The sequence below is a fragment of the Sciurus carolinensis genome, chromosome 6 (assembly GCF_902686445.1).
Source record: "Sciurus carolinensis chromosome 6, mSciCar1.2, whole genome shotgun sequence".
NCBI classification, from domain to species: domain Eukaryota; kingdom Metazoa; phylum Chordata; class Mammalia; order Rodentia; family Sciuridae; genus Sciurus; species Sciurus carolinensis.
Window position 1 is genome coordinate 90,503,174 of NC_062218.1, and position 13,417 is coordinate 90,516,590.

Below are 13,417 nucleotides of genomic sequence, written 5' to 3' on the forward strand. Positions count from 1 at the left end.
TTGACACTTCTGATGTTAAACTTCCTGATCTAAATTATGAGTATAGCAACTATCTGTCGATGAATTTAAATAGCCAATGTAAATGCACCTTAATTATATGGAAATTTCCATATATCAAAGTATATATAAACATTGAGTTTACATTAAACCCTCAAAGACAGAGCCAAACAGTTTTTGAACCAATGTCAGATTCATATGCATGTAAGAAGTTATATACTTTGCACAATAATTTGTATTAAAATATGCACTAACTGCTTAACTATGGTTAATTATCACATGACTTGCCAAAGCTGGGGAGCAGACAACACAGCATTTTTATTCAATAATCTGTATCTAATACTTTGCACACAGTCTGGTACATTATGATTCATATTTATCTTATACACATCAATATGTATTTTAATTGTATGAATAAATAATTATAATATTATAACATAGTTAAAATCTCATATTTTATAATATAATATTGCAATAATTATTAAACTATTCTTTGACTCAAATGGAAAAAACTCAATGGAAAGCATCACCAAAAGACTAGACCACTTGGAAGACAGAACCTCAGACAATGAAGACAAAATATTTAATCTTGAAAATAAAGTTGCCCAAACAGAGAAGATGGTAAGGAATCATGGACAGAATCTCCAAGACTATGGGACATCATGAAAAGACCAAATTTAAGAATTATTGGGATTGAGGAAGGCACAGAGATACAAACCAAAGGAATGAACAACCTATTCAATGAAATAATATCAGAAAATTTCCCAAACCTGAAGAATGAAATGGAAAATCAAACACAAGAGGCTTACAGAAAAACAAATGCACAAAATCACAACAGATCCACTCCAAGTCACATTATAATGAACATGCCCAACATTCAAAATAAAGATAGGATTTTGAAGGCCCCAAGAGAAAAGCATCAGATTACATATAGGGGGAAACCAATACAGATAGCAGCAGACATCTCAACCCAGACTCTAAAAGCTAGAAGGGCCTGGAACAACATATTTCAAGCTCTGAAAGAACATGGTTGCCAACCAAGAATCCTCTACCCAGCAAAACTAACCTTCAGATTTGAAGATGAAATAAAATCCTCCCATGATAAACAAAAGTTAAAATAATTTACAAATAGAAAGCTGTGCTACAGAATGTTCTCAACAAAATATTCCATGAGGAGGAAATGTAAAGCAACAATGTAGGTCAGCAAAGGGAGGAACTACCTTAGAGAAAAAACACTCCAAGGAGAAACCAAGCCAAATTAAAAACCACAAAGAAGCCCAAATGACTGGGAATACAAATCATATCTCAATAATAACCCTAAACATTAATGGCCTAAACTCATCAGTCAAGAGACATAGACTGGCAGAATGGATTAAAAAGAAAGACCCAACAATATACTGCCTGCAAGAGACTCATCTCATAGAAAAAGACATCCACAGACTAAAGGTGAAAGGATGGGAAAAAACCTACCATGCACATGGACTCAGTAAAAAAGTGGGGGTTTCCATCCTTATATCAGATTAAGTGGACTTCAAGCCAAAGTTAGTCAGAAGGGATAAAGAAGGACATTTCATACTGCTTAAGGGAACCATAAATCAGGAAGACATAATGATAGTAAATATTTATGCCCCAAACAATGTTGTATCCCTGTACATCAAACAAATCCTTCTCAATTTCAGGAATCACATAGACCACAACACAATAATTCTGGGTGACTTTAACGCACCGCTGTCACCACTAGATAGATCTTCCAAACAAAAACAACCAAAGAAACCATGGAACTCAATAACACAATCAATAACCTAGGCTTAATAGACATATATAGAATATTCCATCCATCAACCAGCGGATTCACTTTCTTCTCATCAGCACACGGAAACTTCTTGGAAATAGACCATATGTTATGCCACAAAGCAGCCCTTAGGAAATGCAAAAAAATAGAGATACTGCCTTGTGTTCTATCAGATCATAATGAACTGAGAGTAGAAATCAATGACAAAATAAAATACAGAAATTACTCCAACACCTGGAGACTAAATAATATGCCATTGAATGAAACATGGATAACAGAAAACATCAGGGAGGAGACAAAAAAATTCTTAGAAGTCAATGAGGACAACAGTACAACATATCAAAATCTCTGGGACACTATGAAAGCAGTAATAAGAGGAAAATTCATTGCATGGAGCGCATTCCAGAAAAGAATGAAAAGTCAACAACTAAATGCCAGAAAAGAATGAAAAGTCAACAACTAAATGACCTAACATTACAGCTTGAAGCCCTAGAAAAAGAAGAACAGAATAACAGTAAAAGTAGTAGAAGACAGGAAATAATTAAAATCAGAGCTGAAATCAAATTACTAAAATTTGTGATGAAAAAGGAAATATCACAACAGACATCACTGAGATCCAGAACATAATGAGAAGTTACGTTGAAAATCTGTATTCCAACAAAATAGAAACTACCGAAGGCATTGACAAATTTCTAGAGACATATGCTCCTCCCAAACTGAACCAGGATGACATACACAATTTAAACAGATCAATATCAAGCAATGAAACAGAAAAAACCATTAAAAACCTACCATCCAAGTAAAGCCCAGGACCAGACAGATTCTCAGCCAAGTTCTACAAGACCTTCAAAGAAGAACTCATTCCAATACTTCTCAAAGTATTCCAGGAAATAGAAAAGGAAGGTAACCTACCAAACTCATTCTATGAAGCTAATATCACCCTTATACCCAAACCAGGCAAAGACACATCAAGGAAAGAAAATTTTAGACCAATATCCTTGATGAATATAGATGCAAAGATTCTTAACAAAATATTGGCAAACAGTATCCAAAAACATATTAAGAAAATTGTGCACCACGATCAAGTGGGGTTCATCCCTGAAATGCAAGGATGGTTTAACATCTGTAAATCAATAAACATAATCCATCATGTCAATAGACTTAAGGATAAGAATCATATGGTTATTTCAATTGACACAGAAAAAGCGTTCAACAAAATACAACACCTCTTCGTGCTCAAAACAGTAGAAAAAATAGGGATAGTAGGAACATACCTGAACATTGTAAAGGCTATTTATGCTAAGCCCATGGACAACATCATTCTTAGCGGATAAAAACTGAAACCATTCCCTTTAAAAATGGGAACAAACAGGGATGTCCTCTTTCACCACTTCAATTCAACATTGTCCTCAAAACTCTAGCCAGAGCAATTAAGCAGACCAAAGAAGTTAAAGGGATACGAATAGGAAAAGAGGAACTTAAGCTGTCACTATTTGCTGATGACATGATTGTATATATAGAGGATCCAAAACCTCCTCCAGAAAACTTCTAGACCTCATCGATGAATTCAGCAAAATAGCAGGCTATAAATCAACACGCATAAATCTAAAGCATTTTTATATGCAAGCAATGAAACAGCTGAAAGGGAAATGAGGAAAACAACTCCATTTGCAATAGCCTTGAAAAAAATAAAATACTTGGGAATCAATCTAACCAAAGAGGTAAAAAGATAGCTACAATGAAAACTGCAAAACATTAAAGAAAGAAATTGAGGAAGATGGAAAGATCTCCCATGTTCCTGGATAGGCAGAATTAATATTGTCAAAATGGCCAAACTAACAAAAGTCCTATATAGATTCAATGCAATTCCAATTAAAATCCCAATGACGTACCTTTCAGAAATAGAGCAAGCAATCATGAAATTCATCTGCAAGAATAAGAGACCCAGAATGGCTAAAGCTATCCTTATCAGGAAGAATGAAATAGGGGGTATCGCAATACCAGAACTTCAACTATACTACAAAGCAATAGTAACAAAAATGGCATGGTATTGGCACCAAAATAGACAGGTAGATCAATGGTACAGAATAGAGGACACCAACACAAACCCAAATAAATACAATTTTCTCATACTACACAAAGGTGCCAAAAATATGCAATGGAGAAAAGATAGCCTCTTCAACAAGTGGTACTGGGAAAACTGGAAATCCATATGCAACAGAATGAAACTAAACCCCTATCTCTCACCCTGCACGAAAATCAACTCACAATGGATTAAGGACCTTGAAATCAGACCAGAGACCCTGCATCTTATAGAAGAAAAAGTAGGTCCAAATCTTCACCTTGTTGTCTTAGGATCAGACTTCCTTAACAGGACTCCCATTGCACAAGAAATAAAAGTAAGAATCAATAACTTGGATAGATTCAAACTAAATAGCTTTCTCTCAGCAAAGGAAACTATCAGCAATGTGAAGAGAGAGTCTACAGAGTGGGAGAATATCTTTGCCACTCATACTTCAGATAAACCACTAAATTCCAGAATATATGAAGAACTCAAAAAACTCTATACCAAGAATACAAATAACCCAGTCAACAAATGGGCTAAGGATATGAACAGAAGCTTCAAAGAAGATCTACAAGCAATCAACAAACATATGAAAAAATGTTCACCATCTTTAGTAATAAGAGAAATGCAAATTAAAACTACCCTAAGATTCCATCTCATCCCAATTAGAATGGCGATTATCAAGAATACAAGCAACAATAGGTGTTGGAGAGGATGTGGGGAAAAAGGTACACTCATACATTGCTGTTGGGGTTGCAAATTAGTGCAGCCACTCTGGAAAGCAGTGTGGAGATTCCTTAGAAAACTTGGAATGGACCCACCATTTGACCCAGTTATCCCACTCCTTGGCCTATACCCAAAGGACTTAAAATCAGCATACTACAGAGATACAGCCACATCAATGTTCACAGCTGCTCAATTCACAATAGCCAGACTGTGGAACCAACCTAGATGTCCTTCAATTGATGAATGGATAAAGAAACTGTGTTATATATATACAATGGAATATTACTCTGCTATAAAGAATAATAAAATTATGGCATTTGCAGGCAAATGGATGAAATTAGAGAATATCATGCTAAGTGAGATAAGCCTATCTCAAAATCCAAAGGGCGAATGATCTCACTGATAAGCGGATGATGACAGACACATAATGGGGGGTGGGAAGGGGGCAAGAATGGAGGAAGGAGGGACTGTATAGAGGGAAAATAGGGGTGAGAGGGGTGGGGTGGAAGGAAAAAATAACAGAATGAATCAAACATCATTACCCTATGTAAATGTATGATTACACAAATGGTATGCTGTTACTCCATGTACAAACAGAAACAACATGTATCCCATTTTTTTACAATAAAATACATTTTTTAAAAAAGCATGAAAAAAAAAAAAAAAACAACTAACAAGAACAAGAACAATAACAATAACCCTGAAGGAGGAACCAAAGTTTTGTTCCTTTTAACTGCCTACTTCCTCTAGCCCCCATTTCCCACAGGATGCTTTACGGTGGTTTGGGCTTATTGTCTAGATCCTTGTACAGGGGCTGGATCTCCAGACAGACCTGACTGAGTGTAGCAAGGAGAAGCCACAGGAGGAGACAATAGAGGTAAACCCAGGATACCAAGTCAGGACAGTCACTGTTCACCTTCCACAAGAGAATACCACAAACTTATGCCAGTGGTATTTTAGAGCAAAAAAATTTCTTCTGCTAGAGAAAAAAATGATTCCTCAAAGCAGGGGCTGTCTTACTCTGTAATGTATGCCAGAGGCTCTGCTGTGGGACTCTGGGTAGATAACCAGCTTCTCTGATTCTCTAAGCTTCAATTCCCTATCCATTGGAGCAATAATGTCCTTTTCATAGTGCAGCTAGGAAAAATTGAGGAACATATTGAAAACCAGCATAAATTCGATGCTCAATATTTGTTTTTAAATCAGAAAAACTTCCAGTCCAGATCTTGTTTGAGAGAGTCCCATAAAATAAAAAAGAAAATCTAAATCATTGTTTAATATAGAAACCAAAATCAAATGGGTATGAACTAAAATACATTTTGACATTATTACTAACGGTTAATATTTGGCAACAGTTTATATGTTCAACAGAAGAAAAATTACTAAGAAATTGTATGCATTCAAAGAATATATAGGGATTTTAAATGCAGTAACTATGAAAATATTGTTTTAAAAGCAATATACAAAATTACATGTCCAATATGATTACAATCATATAGAAATATAAAACTTCACCTGAGGTATTATACTGGTTTCTAAAAACTTAAAGAAATGAAACTATTTTTTTACTTTTTACTAGTTTCCAAATTATTGAAACTATTAGGCTAATTTTACCATGGAGAAATAATAAAGTATAAAATTCAATTTAAGTAATATGTATATTATCTCTTTTTAACCAATAATTAGATTATAAATAGTTAGATGATTAGTAACTTGCTTTAAATAGGTATGTCAAAATCAGTATGTTAATAAGGAATTACAAGATAATATTAAAGCTTTACTATTGGACAGTAATCTAAATAATACTATTCTATAGTATTGCCTGTCATCTTACTGTAATTATTTTTACTTTAAAATGTATATAGAAACCTGTATTAATTTTTCTATAATTGTAAAAACAAATTACTAGAAATTTGAAGTTGTAAAACAGTACACATTTATTCTCTTACAGTGGTGGAGGCTGAAGTTCTGAAATGGGTGCTACGGAGTTAAAAGCAATGTATTAGAGATGCAGCATTCTTGGAAGTTTCCAGGGGAAAATTCTTTGTTAGCTTCTAGAGGTCAGATGCATTCCTTGCCTTGTTGTCCCTCCCTCTGTCTTCAAATCAGCACTCCAAATTCTGCTTCCATCCTCATCTGCTTCTTGCCTCTCAAATTCCAAGAAATCCTCCCATCTAATGATCCTTTGCCAAATCACATGAGGAGAATTTCTTTTGCCATGTAAGATAACATTCACAGATTCTGGAGATCTGGATGTTGATACCTTTGTGTTGTTATTCTACCACAAGATACATAAGGGACTTCATTATGGAATGAAAAGTTCCACATAGATAAAAAGTATATCTATAAATGTGTTGTTTTAAACATAATTTTGCATGTAATAAAGAAAATGATTTGATCCTGAGAATCATGGGTTTTAAAAAACATTGTCACTGTAAACTCAAATTATGTCTATAGAGGATGTATTAATGCAGGTAATTATTTCAGCATCACCAAACAAGCATAAATGTCTCGCTCTTAAAATCAAATCAGCATTCCTTTTCTGTAATTTCTCCTCTATTGCTGCAACTCTTTAAAAACAATAAGAACAAATATCCTTTTAAACTTTAAGTATTATTTTATTGGCTATATCAAACTTAATATTTTAATCAGGAATAATGGTGATGATATTAGCCTGTTTGTGCTTATAGTATATTGCTATACTTAAAAAGGCATTAAAATATTCCAACTTAATGTTTCTACCAAATTATTTTATGCATTACCTTAAAGTTCATTTTCTGTAATACATGTATAATACCTCATGGTCATTTGTACAAATGCATTCAATTGATTCAATTAAAATAATTATAAGACAACTGACAAATATATATGCACCTTGAGATGGAGTTACAACTTGTGATTAGGAAATAGCAAATCTATGTTTGCAAATTGAAAATTTTAGTGATGTGCTTGCATAATTATGTTTATGTTTGTAATCAGATAATTTGTAAAACTTTATCTGATTTTAAAATTCAAATATAGTCATTTATGTGGCATATTGTCATTTGATGATCCTGAGTAATAGATCATTTGGGAATCAAATCACATTATTATTAATGGTGACTCAGGGATAACCAACATAAAAAGGAGGTTTTGTCCATGCAAATAATTAAAGTACTCTCATAAGTAAACAATAGTTTACAACTATATTAACAAGGGTAACTCTAAATTCTACACAAATTCACAAAAGCCATGATGGTCCACACTGGTCATATAAAATTAAATCTTCTCATACATTTTCAAACCATTTTGGGAGCATTCATCAGTTTGGGTGGTAGGGAAGCTCTTGGCATTGGTATTTTTTTAAAGGCATCAAATAATATGTGTGCAGTCCAGATCAAGAACCATGACATTGAACAAATATCGATGAATGACAATATAAACAGTACTGTGCAGTCATTTTTTGATACCATTTAGAACTGAGCTGTATCCAATCATTGATAAGTATTAATACACAATTTCTATGTGTGTGTATATATACGTTTATGTTACTTACATAGTATACATACTGAAAACTATTTTCTTTCTCCTAGTCAATTTTTTTTATTTCTACAATTTTTCAAATTAGATTAAACTTTTCGACTAAGGCAAGTAGAGTCAAATTCAAACCCATTAGTGGCAGATTACAGGAATAGTTTCCAAATCCTGTTGTCCATGATAATCCCTGTTTGTCTTAATTTCTATGAAATGATAAGTGTCCTAAAGAAATAAACATTTAAAGAATTTTTTATTTTGCATATCATTGAAAGAAGTTACTATTGAATGAACAAACATGTATTTTGTGCCTGTGATTCTGATAATTACTGTGGCTAACAATCTAGAAAACTACCTTTGAGGTTGGTTCATTACTGTTTTTAAATTTGCTTAAAGCAAACTTAATTTGCCTAATACATAGTTATTTTCATCCAAATAACACAAATAATTTCTAGAGAGATATATGAGATAAATATTCTTCAGGGAGATCCAAGATGGTGGACTAGAGGGAGGCTGTGTTCCTTGTCTCTCCGTAACTACGGTTTCAAGCAGAGTATATCTGTTTCTTGGTTAGGCAGTTTTTGCTGCTTATTGATGCCCTGCTGTTTACCCCATTTGTCTGCTGTGATCACCTGCAGTCTGCCAGCATATTGACGACTTTTTTGAGTGCAGATTGCTCACTGTCAGGCGCCTATCATCTGCCATTTGCCTGCCTCTTGCCTGTCCATCACCTGCCTTACACCTATCCATCACCCAACGCATGAGGTTCACCTCCGATCGTCCAACAACAGTCAGCAAACTGATCACCGACCACCAGTGGAGCACCAGCTGCCTGCTGTTGCCTGGAAGTTCACTGTTACAGTACCTGCAGGTTTGATTACACGTGGCTGCCACCATTTTGAGACATAGCCAGGCCCTGTAGGACCCCTGGCCAGATTGACTGAGCCCTGTCTCCAGGATCCCTCAGCCCAACCAATCACTCCCTGCCTCTGGGGCCCTCACATCAACTGACTGCTCCCTGCCACCAGGACCCCCAGACCAACTGAATGCGTCCTATCACCGGAACCCCACACCGACTGATTGCACCCGGCCTCCAGAATCCCGCAACCACAACAAACATACCCGACCTCCAGCTGACCACATCCACACCCTGAGCTGCAGCTCCCCATTTGACAACACATTTGGAAGCCAGAGTGACCATTTTGGATAATCCTGGATGCTGGAGCTCCAATCTTTAGGTGGGGCAAAACCCATCCTGAGATGCCTGCTGGGGACTTGAAGCTCAATATCAGGTACCTCTCATGCATCAGGCTACTGAACACTAGGAGATTTCATTACTATATGACTGTTATACTATAGATTTTCTTTTTTCTCCTTATTGAAAAATTTTAAGTTTTTATTTCTTTACTTTTCTTGCTCTCTTTTCCTTTTGTTTACCTATTCCCTCAGAGTCTCTTTCTCCCTTTTTTGTATGCTAACATCCAATTTCTTTTGATTACACTCTCACCCTTTCTATTATCTAGAGCTTCTGTATATTCTTTTCTTATCCCATTAATAACCACATTCTACATCCCTCTGCATCCTCTTTGTCCTCCATTAGAAACTGCAGACATTATTGCAAATCTGTTTGTTTAACTGAAAATAATATTTGAACTCATTCTGTTTATTATGACAATTTTGTTATTGTCCTCATAGGGGCTATTTGGTCTAGGATTGCATAGTGTCTGAATTGGGCACTGCTAATATTCATCTCCCCTTAAAGAAAAGATTTTGGAAACATACAGGGCCACTATAAGCCTATAGGGGGAAATTTGCAATACCGCCGATCTGCACTCCTAGAGGGGAATATACATGAACAACATGAAAATCAAATACAAGAGGCTTACAGAACAACAAATGCACAAAATCACAACAGATCCACACCAAGGCACATTACAATGAAAATGCCTAACATTCAAAATAAAGATAGGATTTTGAAGGCCCCAAGAGAAAAGCATCAGATTACATATAGGGGGAAACCAATACAGATAGCAGCAGACTTCTCAACCCAGACTCTAAAAGCTAGAAGGGCCTGGAACAAAATATTTCAAGCTCTGAAAGAACATGGTTGCCAACCAAGAATCCTCTACCCAGCAAAACTAACCTTCAGATTTGAAGATGAAATAAAATCCTCCCATGATAAACAAAAGTTAAAATAATTTACAAATAGAAAGCTGTGCTACAGAATGTTCTCAACAAAATATTCCATGAGGAGGAAATGTAAAGCAACAATGTAGGTCAGCAAAGGGAGGAACTACCTTAGAGAAAAAACACTCCAAGGAGAAACCAAGCCAAATTAAAAACCACAAAGAAGCCCAAATGACTGGGAATACAAATCATATCTCAATAATAACCCTAAACATTAATGGCCTAAACTCATCAGTCAAGAGACATAGACTGGCAGAATGGATTAAAAAGAAAGACCCCAACAATATACTGCCTGCAAGAGACTCATCTCATAGAAAAAGACATCCACAGACTAAAGGTGAAAGGATGGGAAAAAACCTACCATGCACATGGACTCAGTAAAAAAGTGGGGGTTTCCATCCTTATATCAGATTAAGTGGACTTCAAGCCAAAGTTAGTCAGAAGGGATAAAGAAGGACATTTCATACTGCTTAAGGGAACCATAAATCAGGAAGACATAATGATAGTAAATATTTATGCCCCAAACAATGTTGTATCCCTGTACATCAAACAAATCCTTCTCAATTTCAGGAATCACATAGACCACAACACAATAATTCTGGGTGACTTTAACGCACCGCTGTCACCACTAGATAGATCTTCCAAACAAAAAACAACCAAAGAAACCATGGAACTCAATAACACAATCAATAACCTAGGCTTAATAGACATATATAGAATATTCCATCCATCAACCAGCGGATTCACTTTCTTCTCATCAGCACACGGAAACTTCTTGGAAATAGACCATATGTTATGCCACAAAGCAGCCCTTAGGAAATGCAAAAAAATAGAGATACTGCCTTGTGTTCTATCAGATCATAATGAACTGAGAGTAGAAATCAATGACAAAATAAAAAAACAGAAATTACTCCAACAACTGGAGACTAAATAATATGCTATTGAATGAAACATGGATAACAGAAAACATCAGGGAGGAGATAAAAAAATTCTTAGAAGTCAATGAGGACAACAGTACAACATATCAAAATTTCTGGGAGACTATGAAAGTGGTACTAAGAGGAAAATTCATTGCATGGAGCGCATTCCAGAAAAGAATGAAAAGTCAACAACTAAATGACCTAACATTACAGCTCGAAGCCCTAGAAAAAGAATAACAGAATAACAGTAAAAGTAATAGAAGACAGGAAATAATTAAAATCAGAGCTGAAATCAATGCAATTGAAACAAAAGAAACAATTCAAAAAATTGACAAAACAAAAAGTTGGTTCTTTGAAAAAGTAAGCAAAATAGACAAACCCTTAGCCACACTAACAAAGAGAAGGAAAGAGAAAACTCAAATTACTAAAATTTGTGAAATCATGCACATCTAGGCAGGCTAAGTTTTGGGAGGTCATCAGTGATGAGCATGGCATTGACCTCATTGTCATTTACCATGGAGACAGTGACTTACAGCTGGAAAGAATCAATGTATACAAAAGCAGGTGGCAACAAATATGTATCTTGGGTCATTCTGGTGGACCGGGAGACAGGCATAATGGACTAGGTGAGGTTGAGACCATTCAGCCATTTCTTCAAGCCAGACAACTTTGTGTTTGGCCAGATTAGGGCAGGGAATAACTTGGCAAAGGACCTCTATACAGGGGGAGCTGAGCTGGTGGACTCAATTCTGGATGTTGTAAGGAAGGAATCAGAAAGCTGTGACTATCTCTAGGGTTTCCCACTTACCCACTCTCTGCAGGTTGCACTGGGTCAGGCATGGGCACTCTGCTCATCAGCAAGATCTGAGAGAGGTATCCAGACCACATCATCAATACTTTCAGTATCATGCCCTCACCGAAGATGTCAGACACAGTATTGGAGCCCTACAATGCCAGTCTCTTTGTCCAGCATCTGGTGGAAAACACAGATGAAAGCTTCTGCACCCACAATGAGGCCCCGTAGGACATCCACTTTGGTACCCTGAAGCTCACCACCCCCACAGCAACCTCAACCTCCTAGTGTCTGCCACCATGAGTGGTGTCAGCACCTACCTGTGTTTCCCAAGCCAGCTGAAACAGACCTGTGCAAGCTGGCAGTTTTCATGGTGCCCTTCCCTTGCCTACACTTCCTACCCGGCTTCTCACCCCTGATCAGCCAGGGCAGCATGTGGTACTGTGCCCTGATGGTGCCCACACTCACCCAGCAGATGTTTCATGCCATTTCATGGTGGACACCTGTGATGCCCACCAGGACCATTACTTGTCAGAGGCCCCATCTTCCAAGGCCACATGTCCATGTAGGAGGTGGACAAGCAACACTCAACATGCAGAACAAGTACAGCAGCTACTTCACGGAGTGGATCCCCCACAGCATGAAGACCACCACGTGTGACATCCTGCAAGGTGGCCTCATGATGTGGACCACCTTCATTGCAACAGCAGGTCATCCAGGACCTGCTCAAGCATGTCTTGGGGCAGTTCAAGGTCATGTTCTGTGCAAGACCTTCCTGCACTGGGACACAGGTGAGGACATGGACCAGACAGAGTCTATGAAGGCTGAAAGCAACCTGAATGAACTGGTGTCTGGGTACTAGCAGTACCAGGACACAACACTGAGATACAGGGAGAGTTTGAGAAGGAGGCTTAAGAACTTCTCCAAATAAATCCTGCTTCCTTGGTGAATAAATAAAGGTGAAGGTGAATAAAAGAAAATATTCTTCAGATACACATACCATACACACACACACATATTTCTCTAGAGAAAATATTTTCATGGTTTTCTGTTATTATAATGATATGTATTTTCTTTCTTTCTTTCTTTCTTTCTTTCTTTCTTTCTTCTTTCTTTCTTTCTTTCTTTCTTTCTTTCTTTCTCTTTCTTCCTGTTGCTATTGGTGTCATTGGGACATTGTCTGGTTATGTTATCCACTCGGGCCTCAAACTCAATTCTGCTGCCTCAGTCTCCTGAGCAGCCTGACTACAGCATGCAACACCGCCCAGCTCATCACATGTGCTCTTTCATTCTCTAGTTCCCGCCTCACCTCTGCCCCTCTACACACACACACACACACACACACACACACACACACACACACACACCTATTATTCATTTATTCTGTCTAAAACATGTGCTTTGGATATTCATCTTGATTAGTA

At 36.8% G+C, this 13,417-nt stretch overlaps 1 pseudogene; it reads left to right on the forward strand.

Moving 5' to 3' along the window:
- The first annotated feature begins 11,663 nt into the window (after positions 1-11,663).
- Positions 11,664-12,908, forward strand: LOC124986858 (tubulin beta chain-like; annotated as a pseudogene).
- The last annotated feature ends 509 nt before the right edge of the window (positions 12,909-13,417 follow it).